The sequence below is a fragment of the Miscanthus floridulus genome, chromosome 5 (assembly GCF_019320115.1).
Source record: "Miscanthus floridulus cultivar M001 chromosome 5, ASM1932011v1, whole genome shotgun sequence".
NCBI lineage: Eukaryota > Viridiplantae > Streptophyta > Magnoliopsida > Poales > Poaceae > Miscanthus > Miscanthus floridulus.
In genome coordinates this window covers 101,100,292-101,119,887 of record NC_089584.1, presented here as the reverse complement: position 1 = coordinate 101,119,887, position 19,596 = coordinate 101,100,292, and the positions used below count along the sequence as shown (strand labels likewise).

General features: G+C 45.8%; 1 pseudogene; it reads right to left on the bottom strand.

Annotated features, from left to right (window-relative positions):
* Window positions 1-1,506: 1,506 nt before the first annotated feature.
* On the bottom strand, window positions 1,507-6,862 carry LOC136452779 (B3 domain-containing protein LFL1-like; annotated as a pseudogene).
* Between the last annotated feature and the right edge of the window lie 12,734 nt (window positions 6,863-19,596).

Genomic DNA, 19,596 nt, shown 5'->3' with positions numbered 1-19,596 from the left:
ACACATTCTTGAAATATGGAATAGAATCATCACATTCTTCATCGCTCCTAAACCAAACGCACCTTAAGGTTAACCCATATTCCCTAAAGATTGTGACTACGAAATGCAAAAACACATCAGTCAGGGTTCTCCTTTTTCCGCTCTAAACTGATGAGGTCCGTCTCCATGCTAAAGATTCTCATCACTTACACTTCCTCAGGATTCCATTCAGTGCAGCGCCCAATTGTGTGAACACTCTTAAATGTCTTTTATTCTAGATGCTCCATATTGCGAACAAAATGAGTGCCCTTGTTGCCTTAATTTCGTTTTGCTTCGCAAGCTATGTCTGCGGTGAGAAACATTTCATCCCTGGCCACGTCCCACTCCAGCAATTTTTATTGACTAACTAATACACATATGGAGCGAGCAGCTTTTCCACTTTAAAATAGTACGAAGAAGGTAAACGGAACAAATTTCTTCGACTACAGACTCCTTGCAGCATTTGTCTTTTGGGTGACGGTACACCGAAGCGTCCAGTGTCCGAGATATATTTCGATGCCAAACTGCAACGAGAAGGCCTTAAAAGAGTTAAAGAGATCCCAGGAAGAAAGCACGGTAAGTGGAAAAAAGTTAAAGAGATAAGGACACTAACCAGATGCCGAACTGCAATAATGAGAGCGATAAGGACACTAACCAGCCGGTATAACGTTTCATGCAATTGGGGAAAGTAACACGCGCAATCGATGATATTCATGGAGTGCTAAGAGCAGTTCCGCCAACAGACCGCTTAACAGCTGTGCATGCATGCATGATGCATCTATGCTTTCGTAAACCGCTGTGCACAAAGGCCCGTAAAACCGAACAATCAAGTGTTGTAGCAAGCCAAGAAACAAGCTCCAGCTGGAGTGTGAGTGTGTGACTGTGTGATGGTGACGGGTGCATCCGAGAGAAGTTACTGAAACGGAGAAAAGGGTTCGCCTATATAAAATCTGAATCTAAATAAGGGAAAACCACATGGACGTTAGTCAGAAACCAAGAAGACCGCAGCAGACTCTGCAATCCATGGATCAATCCATTGAGCTTTCGAAGAAACCTGACCTGGCGTATCACATCGGAGACGTGTTTCAAGCCAATGAACTACACCAGTCCCGTAACCGTCGTTGTCGTGGAGATGAGTTGCTGAAACTGAAACGCAACAAGGGCCAAGGGGGCTCAAGGGTCGGCATCTATCACGCTCACTTGAGACGAGCCCCCCCAACCACGTGCGTGGAAGTTAGTCTCATACCACAACAAGAAGGTAATGCACAGGATGTCTTTCGTGTATATACCTGCAAATTCACGAGGTGCGAGAAACACCAGAGCCTCGTCCCAGCGTTGCATCTGATGTAATGTTCAGTTCAGTTTTGCAGAGTTACCATTTTACACATAAACAGCACGCTTACCCAATCATATACTAGTAAACATAAAAAAAAAACTCGACCAGGGAGGTTAAGACTGCCCCGCAGCATTACAAATAAGAAGGACCTTCTCACCCTAGCCGAGAAAACCCCCGCCCCACCCTTACACGGTGGCTTTCCATCGCCCAAGTGAGAATTGGGCTGGTGCCCCCCAGCGCTTTAGTTATGGGGACGGACAAGGGAATTTTTTTAACTTTAGCCTGAAATTCACTCCCACGGGGAGTCGAACTGAGGACCTGAGAAGTGCCGCCGGGTCACCTAACCGTTTGAGCTAAACATACAAAATGAGGACGCCAATTATTTGGATGTACAGCAATGGCGTCAACGAGGGGATCTCTGAGTTCCATGCAGGGGGATGGTTTGACCCAGCAGTTTATTTTTCTGCCTGGATCTCACATCAGAGGCCCAGATTTTGGGTAGGGGAACGAACAGCTCCCAATCTTCTCGTCATGGAAATGTGTGGCCAGGTTGACCGAGGGGTTATTGGAGCTCAGGGAGTTTGCCATGTCCATGGAGTCACCGAACGGGTCGAAGAAGTCGGAGTACCTCACGTTCGCTACTGGTATCTCTGGCAGGGAGTTCAGTATGCCAGTCGAATATCTCATCAGCTTGTGGCACGATCGCGAGCATATCAGCTTCTGCAGCAACGGGGCCTGCAAAGTCATGGAATGCTTGTGGAGCTGGCAGTGCGGCAGAGATGTGCATATGTTCATGGACTTGGGGCACAGTGGCAGTCTGTTCATCTCCTGCCTTCTTTGCTCCTATGACCTTCATCAAATACACAGTACACAGTAATAAGCACCTACTGCAGCATGACAAAAAAAATGTGCAGCTTTGTTAAATGCTAATGAGGAAACTGAGTGAGTACAAAGCGGTGGTTCTCGTCGTCTTTGTATATCACAATGAAGTCTCCTTGATGAAGGTCATGAGCTTTTACATAATCTCCTGAAATGTTTAAAGAGGTTCAGAAAAACATAAGAGAACTGGCCTAAAATACTGCTCCCTTCGTTCATTAATGTAAGGTGTATTTTGGTAAGAGAAGGTTTTGGCATTTAATTTATTTTATGATATAACATATTGGCAATTGCTGCAAATTCAGCATCATATTAAAAGCACTTTGAAGCATGAATCTAAACAGTACGACTTTTATACACTAAACATGAATATAATTTTATTAACTGTTGATAACAAAAAACTTGTTTCAGTTTGGCAATTTCAAATCAAAATGTGCCTTACGGAAGTGAAAATTACTCACCAGTATTTTCAAGTACATACATCCTGCTTTTGTTGTTGAACCAATATCTGCATTAGACATTATGCAATCTGTCATTCTAGTGGATAAACAAGACCTTACTAAAAATAATGCAGAATAACTGAATTTCTTCTTATTCACATGAAGAACCACATTAAAATAAAACTCCGTTACTCATAACTGGTAACATATCCAAAAGGATCCATATCAATAGGATGTAGGTCTAATGATTTCTCGTCTAAGTAAAAAACAGACCTAATCTGATCTAATTAACTATTCCTTGTTACTCAGGGCACAATATCAGAGAAGAAGGCCACAATCTTGTCTGCAGTTTGCATCTTCTGGATATCTTAATTTTGATAGCATTTAACTCAAGCTAAGATAACATTAACAATAAAGCATGAAAATGATTAATGTGTGTTGCTTTTTTAATTAATCTAATATCCACAGATACTTCTTTAATCTTCCTGGCAGCATAACATTGTATTCTTCCTAAGTAAGTTTAGCAAATATAATGATTTGGTGTACTCAATGTACCAAGCATTAAAGCCAAATAATTCACAAGCTCGCACCTATACTTGAAGGTCCACAGTCGTGCATTTAGCAAGTCATGCATACATAAACTCTTTCCATCCTTTGCCATCAGAATAGGGAGGTAAGACTCCGCCTCCTTCTGCAGAATCCATCCCACATTATTTTTTGAAGAGAATCTGGCAGGATAACTGCCAGTCTTTGTATTAATAAAGAAGGAGAAATACAAAACGACAAACACAAAACACAACATCACCACCAACCAGCCAATCCATTCAACATTAACAGGCATCAATTATTTTGCAGAGGAACTTTTGAAAATAAAATTTTAATTTCATTGGTAACTGACCTTTGGGAGAACAATTCTCCCAAGCTGGCTTACATCGCTATTTCGGAGCTCCTTCTGAAGAAGAACTCTCAATCCTGTAGCATAATGCTACACAAACATTGCAGAATCTCTTAACCCAGAAGAACGGACTATATTCTGATAACTCTTTGTTTTCTAAAAAGTAATAATTACTCTAGTTTTCTGCATAACCTTACATCCAGATCAAGAGCAGCTGTATTCAAGTCCAGTTCATTTATCTGCATCAGAAGATAAATGCATTCAGAGACCAAGCATATGGCACATGTATAATTTTATGGACTAGTCTGGAAGAAGAGCAAAAAACCAACAGTTTTCACATTGGAAGGAAGCTATTTGCAATACTCTCTGTATTTGCAACCAATTTCACTAATTTGCCTTCTAGCATATATAATCAGATTAATAACTTGTCCACATGATTACAAAGCAGACAATCATTCTACTGGTTTCTACTGTTCATGCCAAAATACACTGATACTTGTGTCACTCATCAGCAGTAATAGAAATGGTACTGCCAAAAACATAATTTCTGCTAATTTGCTCATGGCTCCCACATCTTCTGATCCTTTTCAAGAACACAGCAGAAAACTCCCATCTTCTTCATGAAAGAGATCTCACAGTATCAATTTGTTTATATGAAACAAATTGATCTGAGGATTAGCTTCCCTAGACTGTACAGAATTTGCAGACGACAGGAGGCTTCTGTAGCTGATATGCATGAGGTGGAGTGGCAGCTGGACCTAAGAAGAAGACTTGGCCCAGACGAGTTGGCAGAATGGAATACACTTCTGCATGAGTTAGAGGTGGTTCAGATTTCTGAGAGGGATGACTTCTTAGTTTGGGTGCTGGAAAGCTCAGGAAATTTTCTATCAGATCATTATATAGGCTGATGACTAACAGTGGTGAAATTGATCTGAGGATGAAACAAGTCTGGGAACAGAAACTACCACTCAAGATCAAGATCTTCTTGTGGATGCTTTGGCATGATAGAGTGCAAACAGGGGAACAGTTGAGTAAGAGGAAGGGTAAAGGAGAGAAATGCAAGTATTGCGGTGCTTTAGAAACCAGAAATCATCTATTTTTTAACTGTAACATTGCACAAGTCATTTGGGTTTGGGTCAGGATTAGTTTGAGGTGGAGTGTGAGACCTATTTAGATTACTAGTTTTCAGGACATGATGGGGATAAGAGAGGTGATCCAGGAGAAATCTCTTGCTCTTGTGATCTTAGCTGCAGTAGTTTGGAGCCTGTGGAAATACAGGAATGATTGGGTGTTTAATAATGTTCTGATCAAGTCCCCCAAATCAATTGCTTACAAAGTTTCCTTCAAACAAAAATTGCTTACAAAGTTGTTGGATTTCTAACACAGTGGACGAAGATGCAGAAGGAAAAGGACAAGCCCCTGATGGAGGATATCATCCTGAAGCTGCAGGAAGGCTTGAGGGCGTGGTGATATGAAGCTGCTGGAAAGCTCGGGCGTCTCTAGGCTATTCTGTTTTTTTGCTGTTCCAAGTTTAGTCTGTTATCTTAGTTGCCTGGGAGTGCTGATGTTTTTCTATTAAAGTCTGGATTTGTAAGATAGGAGAGGTGGTGAGGTTTATTTCCTGGATGTTGGTTTAAGCTTGTGACAAGCGCGCTCAGTGTAAGCTGGTTTCCCCAGCATCAAACTCTGGTTTTCAATATAATAAGCTGGGCCAAAGTGTCCTTTGGTCTAAAAAAAACATGGAGAAGTAGAGCGTTCTATCAGTAGACCTACTGTCTTTTGCTTATGGGCCAAGAACACCAAGTTCAATGAGCCCTCATCAGTACCAGATGGTGGCCAGGCCAAGTGCAGCCCATCAAAATACTGGCCCATGACATATAATATATCAGTTAACTTGTATGATACAGGTAGTATGGTACAAACAGTACGGTCACTTTTGGAGTTCCTCGCAAATTAGTGTCAGTGTTGTTATCAATAATTCACGCTGGTACAGCCAATTCCAACCAATATAATTATGGGATGAGAACACACACATGTACACTGACAACTCGAACCAATAATGTCACTCTGTTTTTTTTTAAATGTCTGCTAACAACAAGCGAGAATGGGAAGACCAAAACAATCACACATTAGCTACCAAATTATGCTCCTGCAATTACTCAGTTATCGCCCGGAAATGGCAATACAAGGCCTACATGGTGACAACTTGTAACATTCAGCCTGTTCGTTTCGGCTGAAACGATCGTGGATTATAAGCCAGAAGTACTGTTGGCTGGTTTGGTGTGAGAGAAAAATATTGTTCCAGTTTATAATCCACGATCGTATAAGCCGAAACGAACAGGCTTATTGTGCCACCTGTGATGCACACGATCGACAAACTGCAAAACCAAAGTCCAATTGATCCGAAAACCTGGGTGATTGCACATTTACTACCACCCAAACCACACTCAGGGTGAGATATCATCACTACTACGAAATCAACAAATAAGCAACCAAACTAAGCAACCTACCGTTAATGCCAGTATCTACCACTTACATGTCCAATTGATCACGCCTATACCATGGTAATCAAACACACACCAGTACACTAGATCGCCCAAATTTATCCTGGAATCCAGACTAAACCTGCAAGCAACTGCTAGTAAACAACGATTCCACTAATCAACCAGTGATCGTACGGACCAGAGTCCCAAATCCCGCACGGAAATTTTAAAATCCGGCAACAAGGGACTAGGGGGGTCGCCAATCGCCTCCCCCTGGGCCCCCAGCCCACCGCACCTACGCACCACGACGGCCCACCATCGCGCATATAAACCGCAACAGCAGCAGGAGACCGTGAATTCCGAGGCACTCACAGGTCGTGGCGCCGCCGATGGCCTCCGGGCGGCGCTCCGAGGCCCGCGGCGGACGGACCTACGCTTCCGGGTGACCCGCTGCGGCAGGACTTCACCGGCGGAGGAAGAGGAGGTGGAGACCGGGGAGGTGCGGCGCTTGTTAATGCCGGCCATGCCGGTGGCGGAGAAGGAAGGAGGAGGTAGCGGCAGCGGCGGCGGCGGCGACGACGGCGTCTAGGGTTGGGGCGGGCGAGGATTTTATAGCCGGATGGGGCGGGCGGGCGGAGACGCGGAGGCGGGGGCGCGCGGTGACAAGTGGCGGGCGGGGGAGGCAAACGACCCCCCGTCGGGGCGAGGCCGAGGGCGCGCAGGCGCGGCCAACCGGGCGGGCGCGAGGTGGCAAGCGCCGGGTGGGAGGCGCGGGCTGGCATGCATGCGTTTCAGCCTCCGCGCGGCATCGGGATTCCCTGTGGGCGCCGAGCCGCCGAGACAAATCGCCCGCCTGTTTTGAACGTGCCACCTGTGATGCACACGATCGACGAACTGCAAAACCAAAGTCCAATTGATCCGAAAACCTGGGTGATTGCACATTTACTACCACCCAAGCCACACTCAGGGTGAGATATCATCACTACTACGAAATCAACAAATAAGCAACCTACCGTTAATGCCAGTATCTACCACTTACATGTCCAATTGATCACGCCTATACCATGGTAATCAAACACACACCAGTACACTAGATCGCCCAAATTTATCCTGGAATCCAGACTAAACCTGCAAGCAACTGCTAGTAAACAACGATTCCACTAATCAATCAGCGATCGTACGGACCAGAGTCCCAAATCCCGCACGGAAATTTTAAAATCCGGCAACAAGGGACTAGGGGGGTCGCCAATCGCCTCCCCCTGGGCCCCCAGCCCACCGCACCTACGCACCACGACGGCCCACCATCGCACATATAAACCGCAACAGCAGCAGGAGACCGTGAATTCCGAGGCACTCACAGGTCGTGGCGCCGCCGATGGCCTCCGGGCGGCGCTCCGAGGCCCGCAGCGGACGGACCTACGCTTCCGGGTGACCCGCTGCGGCAGGACGTCACCGGCGGAGGAAGAGGAGGTGGAGACCGGGGAGGTGCGGCGCTTGTTAATGCCGGCCATGCCGGTGGCGGAGAAGGAAGGAGGAGGTAGCGGCAGCGGCGGCGGCGGCGACGACGGCGTCTAGGGTTGGGGCGGGCGAGGCTTTTATAGCCGGATGGGGCGGGCGGGCGGAGACGCGGAGGCGGGGGCGCGCGGTGACAAGTGGCGGGCGGGGGAGGCAAACGACCCCCCGTCGGGGCGAGGCCGAGGGCGCGCAGGCGCGGCCAACCGGGCGGGCGCGAGGTGGCAAGCGCCGGGTGGGAGGCGCGGGCTGGCATGCATGCGTTTCAGCCTCCGCGCGGCATCGGGATTCCCTGTGGGCGCCGAGACAAATCGCCCGCCTGTTTTGAACTCAACCCGGCCGGGATGCTGCCTGCGCCGTGCGCCCTGGTTTCCCGGGGTCGCCCGCCCGCCCGCCCGCCCGCCGCCCAGTGCTGGCTGCTGTGCTTGGGCTCGGGACTTGGTAGTGCTTGGATTGGACGGATGGCTGGGTTCACCACTGCCGCACCGGCACCGCGCGCTCTCTGGTGATTCACTGGTAAGGCTGCGGTGAAGCTTAAAAGCGGGGGTTCGCCAAAAATAGCAGCTCTCCTCCCTCTCCTGGAGTCGGGCCTGCTAAACTTGGGACTTCGACTTCCGGCTCTTGAAAGGACAAACTGAAACTCCGCGGCCGGCGCTTTTGGAGATGTACAAGTACAATGGATCGGTTCAGAATACCTGCACTTTACAGCCGTACACAACGCTGTGCAGATTCATGGACTCGACTCTCGACATTCTAATAAAAGGAAAAAAGAACTCGAATAACAAGTCATACTGCTGAAATACGTCCGTTTCGGCGTTTCCTCTACACCAAAGTCATCAGTAATGGCCTTCTCGGGCTATTTATAGCTACAGTCTCAAAAGACGAGCCCATCCACTGTTTCATCATTGCAAGATACGGGGATGTTTGGTTCTTCGGTCGTTCCTAGAATTTACGTCAAATCAAATATTTAGATACTAATAAAGAGCATTAAATATAAATTAATTACAAAACCAATTACATAGATAGAGGCTAATTTACGAGACGATTTTTAAGTCTAATTAATCTAGCACATGTTTACTGTAGCACCACGTTGTCAAATCATGAACTAATTAGGCTTAAAAGATTCGTCTCGTAAATTAATCGTAAGTTGTGTAATTAGTTTCATAATTAATATATATTTAATACTCCATATATGTGTCTAAATATTTGATGTAACATGAATTTTAGGAGCGAACATGACTTTTTGTGTATACTACAGAATTAGTGCAGTGCTGCTACAAGAGGAAAGCGCCGACGGTGGTTCTCAAACTGGATTTTGCAAAAGCCTTTGATTCCGTTGATTGGGTGGGTCTGATGTCGGTGATGGAAGTCAGAGGATTCGCAACTGGCGAGACTGGATGCATTAGCTGCTACAGTCACCGCGCTCGGCTGTGCTGGTTAATGGTTGCCCGGGGCCCTGGATTTCTTGTAAGCGTGGCCTGCGGCAAGGCGACCCCCTGTCGCCGTACCTGTTCTTGCTCGTAGCGGATGTATTGCAACCCATGATCACGAATGCCGGGGCCATGATATATAACGACACCCGTTGAGTGACAGCGCGTGCCCCGTCCTGCAGTATGCAGATGACACGCTGATCCTGCTGAGGGCAACTGAAGATGACGTTGGTCACTTGAAGCTGTGCCTTGACCGGTTTGCGGATGCGACGGGATTGAAGATCAACTTCCATAAGAGCACCATGGTTCCGATGCACGTTCCAGAGAATGTTGTTGCTAGCTTGGTCACCATCTTGCAATGCAAGCGGGACACATTCCCACAGACGCGTACCTGGGGCCCCCGCTGTCCAATTCCAAACTAAGATTGTCAGCATTCGCCCCCATGATTGCCAAGGTTGACAAGTACCTCGCTGGTTGGAAGGCTACCCTGCTAAGCCTGGAAGGCAGGGTGGTGCTCATCAACTCCGTACTCGATGGACTCCCCACCTACGCCATGGGCGCCCTCATGCTCCCAGTTGGCGTCAAGGAAGCCCTAGATGCCAGGCGACGCTCGTTTCTCTGGAATGGAGCGGACAAGGCCTCCGGTGCACAATGTCTTTGTGGCATGGGAGAAGGTGTGTGCAATGAAGGAAGATGGTGGTCTTGGCATAAAAAGATTAGATACCCAGAACGCTTGTCTGCTCTTGAAACTGATCCACAGACTGCATCATCCGGCTGACTTGTCATGGGCGTCCTGGGCGCGTCAGCACATCAGGCTGTCCGACCTGCAAGGCGATGTGGACTATACGTCTATACCTGAGCAAATGAGCCCGGCCCGAGCCTGATGGGTTTTAGCCCACCCACAAACCTTACTGGACAGGGCATGGCCAGAGATCTCGATGCCTAGAAAACATTTTCTTGGCCCAAGCTCGGCCTGAAATACTGTTTTTTTTCTATTTTACACTATAAAATATGTGAATGGCTCGCCCAAGCCCGGGTCCGGTTAAAGCCCAGCCCAAAAAATTAGGCCCGACCTGCCCAGTGGGATGGTCGTGGGCGGGACTTTTTTTGCCCAAAATAACTAGCCTTTTTTTAGGCCAGCCCATAAAATGCTCAGGTCTAATGTGGACGGGCCTCGCTGGGAGGCGCTGAGGGGTCTCCTGCCTGCATACCGTAGCATTTTCAGGCTGTGTTTGGATCATAGGATTTTCAAAGGAATATCAAAGAAATCAGCTTTCCTATACTTCTGAGTCCTGTAGAAGTGTTTGGAACACAGGATTGCTTCGTTCCTTTCCGTAGGAAAGTTTCCTGCACCTGTACGTTTTGGAGGAAAACAAAAATCCACTACAACCTCTTGTTTGTGTTTCCTTCACCAAGTACGAGATGAATCTGAGGTTGGTCGCAAGCTTATCACGTTTGTGCCATGGTGGATGCCTAAACTGTAGTATATTTAAGAGAGATCAATGTTAAACAACTATTCTTACTGCAAACCAATAGATTCCTATGTTATTAGTATTCCTATGTTCCAAACACCAATTCCTATAAAAATCTTGTATTTTTCAATCCTCTGTTTTACACCTCTATTTCTTTCCTATTACTGTGTTTTCTCCGATTCCTACGTTTTACATTCCTATGTTCCAAACAGGCCCGGTTGGAGATGGGGCATCCGCCTCCTTCTGGCAGGATTACTGGATGACAGAATCGCCTCTATACGTCAGGTTCCCGGCCTTGTTCAGCCACTTCGCCGGTCGGCAGGAATCGGTCCAGAAGGTGATGGCGGCAGGCCTCGACAACTTGCTGCAAGCTCGGCTTACTTCCCGGGCTGCTGCTGAACTCCAAGAGCTGTCGCATATGCTGCAGTCCATCACTCTGACAGTGCTCCCTGATGAGAGAACGTGTGGGATAGAAGGTCCTGTTAGCTTATGCTAAAATTTGATTTATGCTGATGTTTATGCTGGAACGTTGTGAGAGAAAAACACCATTCTAGGACTGAAAAATAGATCAAGCAAACAGGGCCGAAAACAGTGACCACAAACTCTTCACAAGGCTCATCTACAAGGCGTCGGTGCAAGGGGACCACAAATTGTTAGATTGATCTCTCAGCTAATAAGCCCAACGGTCTATTGGGCCTTGGTCACGCGTCCTGATCGGGGGCGCCCAACCCTACATGGTTGGTGGGCCCCCGTCGCACTGCGCTATATAAAGTGGTGGGGGCCGGCGGCTCGAGGTACGAGGTTCACCGTGAGCCACAAACCCCACTGACAAACCCTAGACCGATCTGAGAGGGCGCGCAGCCAGCGACGGAAAGCTCCACTGACTTCGCCGTCGTCACTACCACACCGTCCGTCTGCACCGCATCGACGTCTGTGCCACCTCTACTCCACCCGTCGCTGCCCGTGCGCAGACCTTCATCACCGAACCTGAGATGGCCGGCTCCAGTTCATCCGCGACTCCCTCCGAGGGCTCAGGTTCAACACCAACACCTCTCTCCTATCTCCCCCTCTGTTCATCCCGTATTCAAAAGAAACAAACCCTAAGATCTACTGCTGGACAATCTAGAGAGTATAACATTGGTACCAGAGCCACGGTTTAGGTATAGATCTGGCTTAAGAAATAGAAATCCAGTGCGGATCTAGAATGTAGAAAGGGGCTTCGGCCGACAAAGGGTTCGGTTGAACCCTAACCTTGACCCTTCGGATCTGAGAAAGGTTGAAAGAAAACCTAACCCTAACTCTAGATCGGGTTCGGGAAAAGAAAAGAAAAGATACAACCAAACCCTAGATCAGGTTTTGGGACAGAGATGATTACATGGTTTCATCCGAAAACCGAACATCAAACCCGTCAAGAAATCAATTCGGGAAAAGACAACAGTGGCCATCCCAAAATCGAAACCCTAACCCTAGCATGAACAGAGAAAGGATGGAGGGGAAGGGATCCTACCCGGGTCCTCTCCCCGCCGTCGTCACCGCCATGGTGCGGGAAGGGGACCGCGCTGCCTCTACGCTGGCACGCAGGAAGAAGACGAGCCGCTACTCAGCGCACGGTCGCCGGCGGACGCGCTCAGGGCACCAACGCGAGGCCGCTCGACGGCGGCGCGCTCACCCAAAGGGGAGCGCGCGCACCGGCGAGGGGGCCCGCGGCGGCGCCATACTCTCTTTTCTCCGGCCGCCATGGACGGCTGACGCTGGTGCTCAGTCACTCGGGTGAGGCGAAGAGAAAGAGAAAGAAATGAGGGTTAGGGTTCAGGGAGCGACGGCGTATGCTTGTTTTGATCCAGCGAAATTGAAGGCCGACCGTCCGATCACGTTGGACGATCAAGATTCACCGCGCCGCGGCTCGGGCCTCTTTTGGCCCAGACGGGCGATGCTGCTCGGCCGGATTCCTGGCCCAGGCCCAGGTTGCGGCCTGGGCGCGGGGGAGGCGCCGCGCGCGTCTGCGCGAACGGGCTTTTGGCGCTGGGCCGCAAGCAATGCTGCTGGACCGGGCCAAATGCACAGTATAATTTTTTTTCCAGAAACTGATTTGATTCATATTTGATAAATTCGAATTGAATTTTGATGTTGAAATCTGTACAATTTTGATCCAACGTCAATTTTGTTCAGAGAATAGTAAAGTGTTGTAACAGTTTCTGGAAAATAGAATTAAAAGATTTATTAAAGTTTCCGCTGCATACTTAAAAAATTGTTGCTTTCATTATTAAATTCGAACCAACGGGAGAATTTAATTTTGAAACATAGATAATTTTTACGGTTATTATAATGTTGTTATTATTCTGACCAACGTTGATTAATAGCAATATTATAATATTGATGTTATTATGGTTTTTTTTGTTATGCATTATTTCTATTTCTACCCAACGGTGATGTAGATTTAATGTATAAAATAATTGTATGTTTTAATTTTGACCAACGTTGAACTAAGGCATGCAATTGTTGTCGTTATTATTTGTGTTCTCACACTATTTGAATTATGTTTTCAGGCGGATACAACTTAATGAGTTGTATCAAAGAGATCCCTACTCTAAAAGGGGATAACTACATTGAATGGAAGAAAAAGATCGACTTGGCCTTCATATTGGCTGAGGTGGACTGGGTAGTCACCACACCGTGTCCTAAAGAACATGTGGCACCGGTGAGGGAGACAGATGAGACTGATGCTGCATAGCAGAACAGAGAGCGGGACTTTGCTCCCGTAAAGATATCTTTTGACCTTGAATATAGAAAGTGGGTCACAACCAATAAGAAATGTTTGGCTGTGATAAAGAATACAATTGAGCCTGCTATAGTGGGCTCAATTCCAGACTGTGACACGGTCACAGAGTACCTAGAAAGAATAAAGAGTCAGTTTACTGGCTCTTCAAAGACATATGCAACCCAGCTGATCAAGCAGCTGGTCACAGAAAGGTACTCTGGTGGTGGCAGTGGCATTAGAGAGCACATACTGAGAATGAGCAATTTGGCATCTAAGCTCAAACCAATGGATTTGACACTCAAGGATGAGTTTCTTATTCATTTGATTTTTGCTTCTTTGCCCAAAGAATTTGACACCTTTGTTGTTAATTACAACATACAGCCTGAAAAATGGGATTTAGAAAAGCTCATAGCCATGTATGTGCAGGAGGAGGAAAGAATAAAAGTTTCACAGGGTGGTACTGTCAACTACCTAAAAGATAAGAAAAAGAACTATAATAACAGCTCTTCCTCCAAGTCATCTGGAAAGGGTCCCATGCAACAGTCTCAGAACAAGCAATTCCCAGTGGATAAAGACCAGTGTCTCTACTGTAAGAAGACGGGACATTATAAGAAGAATTGTCCCGATTTCTTAAAGATGATTATGAAAAATAAAGGTGAGAACATTATTACGTTCGTAAATGAATCCTTGTATGTAAAGTTTTCAAAATCTACTTGGTGGATTGATTCAGGTGCAACTATTCATGTTGCTAATTCATTACAGGAATTCCGTTCGATGAGAACTTTGCAAAGAAGCGAAAGTTTCATTAAAGTCGCAAATGGAGTACAAGCAGATGTTGAGGCCATTGGCGATCTTCCGCTAGAGCTTGTTGATGGCTTCATACTTTTTCTTAGAGATGTTCTTTATGTACCTTGTTTGTAAAGAAACTTGATTAGTGTATCAAAGTTGGACCATGATGGTTATGATTGCCATTTTGGAAATGGCAAATGTTAGATATTGTTTAATAATAGATGTATTGGTCTTGCCTTCCGACAAGACGAGCTTTATTTGTTATCACTTCGTGAAAATGTGAATTCCATATGTGATGTGAATGAGAATGTATCCTCATCGAACAATGCAAACAGAAAATGAAAGAGAGCTCACGATGCGTTGTCGAAATTATGGCACTGTCGTTTAGGCCATATTTCGAGGGGGAGAATAGAAAGACTAGTTAAGAATGATATTCTTCCTCTATTAGAGCTCTCAGATTTAGAACAATATAGAGATTGCATAAAAGGAAAGTATGTAAAGAAAATTAAGAAAGATGCCAAACGAAGCGCAGGAATTCTACAGATTATTCACACAGACATATGTGGTCCTTTTCCTATGAAAAGTGTGGATGGTTATGATTCATTCATAACATTCACAGACGATTACTCTCGTTTTGGCTATATTTATCCAATTAAAGAAAGAACAGAAGCGTTGGATAAATTCAAAATATTTAAAACAGAAGTTGAAAATCAGCATGATTTAAAGATTAAGATAGTCAGGTCTGACCATGGGGGAGAGTACTATGGTCGGCATACCCCATATGGACAAGTTCCTGGACCTTTTTGCAAGGTTCTTACAGGAGAATGGTATAGTCGCCCAGTATTCAACACCGGGCGAACCTCAGCAGAATGGAGTAGCTGAAAGACGTAACCGTACCCTGATGGATATGGTGCATAGTATGATAAGTTACTCCACTTTACCGATGAGTCTATGGATGGAGGCGTTAAAAACCGCCATTCATATTCTCAATAGAGTACCAAGTAAGTCGGTGCCCAAAACACCGTATGAGTTGTGGACAGGAAGAGTACCCTCACTTAACCACTTGCGTGTGTGGGGGAGCCCTGCTGAGGCTAAAGTTTTTAACCCAAACATTGGGAAGCTAGATTCCAAAACAGTGAGTTGCCATTTCATTGGCTACCCAGAAAAGTCAAAAGGTTTTCGTTTCTACTATCCTAACAGACATACAAAGTTTGTGGAAACGAGACACGCTGTCTTCCTAGAGGATGAAATGATTAGGGGGAGCATGGTAGCTCGAGAAATTGACCTTGAAGAGAAGCGGGTGTATGCACCCACTCCGATCATTCATGAGCCATTTTTCTCACTACCTGCTGTTGCTGCACCGACAGTACAAGACACTGTGGTGCCAGCACCTGTTGTTATCCCACCTGTGGCAACAATGAATGATGATGAGGAACCTGTGCCTCAGGATCCTATAGAACCTATTGCCACACATGAGGGGGAGCAACAATAGTCTCAAACAGAAAATGTGCCAAATGAGGAGGCCCCTAGAAGGTCTCAAAGAGTTAGAAAATCAGCTATTCCTGCTGATTATGAAGTGTACAACACTGAAGAATTTCAAATGGAGGATGATCCCACCTCATTTGAAGAAGCCATGAAAGTGATCATTCATCAAAGTGGCTTGAGGCCATGGAAGATGAAATGAGATCAATGAATGCAAATAAAGTTTGGGATTTGGAGATAATTCCTAAAGGAGCCAAAACAGTAGGCTGTAAATGGGTCTACAAAACAAAACTTGACTCTCAAGGGAATATAGAGAGATATAAAGCACGACTTGTGGCAAAAGGCTTTACACAAAGAGAAGGGATTGATTACAATGAGACCTTTTCTTCAGTCTCATGTAAGGATTCCTTCAGAATCATAATGGCATTAGTGGCACATTACGATTTAGAATTACATCAGATGGATGTAAAGACGACATTTCTCAATGGAGACTTAGAGGAAAATGTTTACATGGCACAACCGAAAGGTTGTCATGGAAGGAAAAGAACGTTTGGGATGCTGCCTAAAGAAATCCATTTATGAATTAAAACAAGCTTCAAGACAGTGGTACTTGAAGTTTGATCAGACAATAAAGAATTTTGGGTTTAAAGATAATGTTGAGGACAATTGTGTCTACGCAAAGTTTAAGAATGGGAAGTATATCTTTCTTGTCCTGTATGTGGATGATATCTTACTTGCTAGTAGTGATGTCAGTCTACCACTGAAGACAAAGAAGTTTTTGTCCTTAAAATTTGATATGAAAGATCTTGGTGAAGCTTCGTTCATTCTAGGGATCGAGATTCACCGAGATAGAAGTAAAGGTGTATTAGGACTATCACAAAAAGCATACATAGAAAAAGTCTTAAAGAAATTCAGTATGCACAAATGTAGTCCCTCACCTGCTCCTATAGTCAAGGGCGACAAATATGGGGATTTTCAATGCCCTAGGAACCAATATGAGATCGATCAAATGAAAGTGGTTCCATATGCTTCAGCTGTCGGAAGCTTGCAATATGCTCAAGTGTGTATGCGCCCTGACTTGGCATTTGTTATTGGCAGATTCTAGAGCAATCCTGTAATAGAACACTAGAAATTGATAAAGAAAGTCTTGCGTTATTTGCAAGGAACAAAAGGCCTCATGATGACGTATAGAAGATCTGATTCACTCCATATAGTGGGATATTCAGATTCTGATTATGCAGGAGATAATAGAAAATCCACGTCTGGATATGTGTTCACTCTCGCAGGGGGAGCTATTTCATGGAAAAGCTCAAAGCAAACCGTCACTACATCGTCCACAATGTATGCCGAGTTTGTAGCGTGTTATGAGGCAATGGGGTAGATGAAATGGCTAAAGAAGTTCATACTCGGTTTGAAGGTGGTTGACGACATCAATAGACCACTGAAGTTATACTACGATAATAATCCAGCAGTACAGTATGCTCACAACAATAGATCAAGTGGTGCTGCCAAACACATTGACATAAAGTATTATGTTGTGAAGGATAAAGTTCAGGATCAAATGATAAGTCTTGAGCATATAAGTACCAAAAAGATGCTCGTGGATCCGCTTACAAAAGGCTTACCACCCAACATGTTCAGAGAACATGTAGCCGGCATGGGTTTAAGAGAAAGCCTATGATTCCTGGACTATAAAGGGCCCAAAAGTTAAAGTAACTATTTTAGATCAGAGACGTGCATTGTAGCTGTTAAATCTATCGACGATTGACCATGACGATGAAACATGCTCTATGCATCATCTGTGAAGAAATGAGTAAGGATAAAAGGATTGAAGTTTAAAGTTTAAAGATAAAAGTAATAGTGTGAGATCAAGGGGGAGAATGTTAGATTGATCTCTCAGCCAATAAGCCCAACGGCCTATTGGGCCTTGGTCACGCGCCCTGATCGGGGGCGCCCAACCCTACATGGTTGGTGGGCCCCTATCGCACTACGCTATATAAAGTGGTGGGGGCCGGCGGCTCGAGGTACGAGGTTCACCGTGAGCCGCAAACCCCACTGACAAACCCTAGACCGATCTGAGAGGGTGCGCAGCCAGCGACGGGAAGCTCCACTGACTTCGCCGTCATCACTGCCACACCGTCCGTCTGCACTGCATCGACGTCTGTGCCACCTCTACTCCACCCGTTGCTGCCCGTGCGCAGACCTTCATCACCGAACCTGAGATGGCCAGCTCTAGTTCATCCGTGACTCCCTCCGAGGGCTCAGGTTCAACACCAACACCTCTCCCCTATCTCCCCCTCTGTTCATCCCGTATTCAAAAGAAACAAACCCTAAGATCTACTGCTGGATAATCTAGAGAGTATAACACAAATCTCCCTTCTTCTCTTTTGTCTGGAACAATTTCGCTCCTCATCGGGTGAAGTTTTTCACGTGGTTGTTGGTTCAGAACAGAATCCAGTGCAAGTCCAACCTCAGGAAAAAGAATATCCTGGATGATGACATTTGTGAGCTATGCAACAGCGGCACTAAAGTTGCAGATCATATCATTTCCGGATGCCCTTTCGCTAAAGGCTTCTGGGACAAGATTGGGTGGGATAGCTGCGTTTGTTGTCTAGGTATAGTTGTAGATTTGTTCGTATACCGTGTGTGTGTGAGGTGTGCATGTGTGGTGGTGTGTGTCTGTATCCGAACAGATTCTATAGCTGTACTTAAGATGAGAGGTCAAAAAAAAGATTGGGTGGGATAGCAGCCAAATTGCTAAGGTGGAGAACCTTTGGACGTCTAGAGCACCACCAGACACCCCCAAAGGTGCAACCGTGCAACCAAGCCTCATCCTCCTCCTCTGTTGGGAACTTTGGAAGCATTCGCATGATGTAGTCTTTAGGCATATGGCGCCCAACGTCGACCGCCTGATCGCAGCTTGCAAAGCCGCTGTTCAGCTGTGGCTGTGTAGAGTTCCTAGGTCTACTTCCCTGTATAATTTCTGGAGCTCTATCCAATTGATATAATCTCCCTCTCCCCTCTCATTGCTTTGATCATGTAACTCTGGCCTCTTGGCCTTAAACTCTGGGTTCCCAGAACCCTGTCCACCCACCTGGATTTCTCGGCATCTGTGGTAAATGGATCAGGTGGGTACTTTTCGGCTCAGTTCGCTTCGCTGAAAAAATAAACTGAAACACTGTTCTGACTGATTTGTTGTGAGAGAAAAACACTCTTCCATCTAAAAAGATAAGCAAAAAAGTACGGATTATAAGACAAGTGAACAGGGCCTTCGTCCCCCCCACCCCCACCCCGGGTTTAACTAAAAAACCCTTACGTCTAATAGTGGGTATATTTTTGTGTGGAGAGTGTAGACATATGCTTCTTTTTTTTTCTTGAATACGTAAAAGATTTGTGCATCTTTGTATTAAGGTAGAAAGTTTGATACACAACGTGCTTCTGACGAGTGCCCTCGGAGGTCTACAGAATTACAAACATCACTACTACACAAAATCTTTTGCGATGCATTTTCAAAATGGCCTCGGTTATTCATAGCAGGGTAGGGCCCAGCAACTGCCTCAGTTAATGCTTAACCGAGGCAGGCAATGTAAGAGAACCACCTCGGTTAATGCCTATTAACCGAGGTGGTTACCTAACGCAACCGCCTCCGTTAATATATTAACCGAGGCGGTTGCCCTAATACAACCGCCTCGGTTAATAGGCATTAACCGAGGTGGTTCTTTTACATTGCCCATCTCGGAAAATCTTGACCAGGCCTAGCAAAAGCTCGTATCTATGATAGAACCATCCAATTTATACAAGATCAAGTACGGTTGTCCCCGTTTAACACGTTGACGCGCACATACTTTCACTTATATAAACCCGGTAGTCCGCCGAGTGTCACGAAGGACCTCGGTAAATCAACATCACAATCAAGATCGCATGATTAAGCAAATACACATCACATACACGGAGTTACAACGGAAATAATATTATAAATGGGTTCATAAATAATAGTACAAGTTTGGATTTCAAAACCGGTTAAGGAAAACAACATAGCTTTCAAATGATTACATTAATATAAGTTTCAAATACATTGCTAGCATAAGTGGCATACTCTGATAAA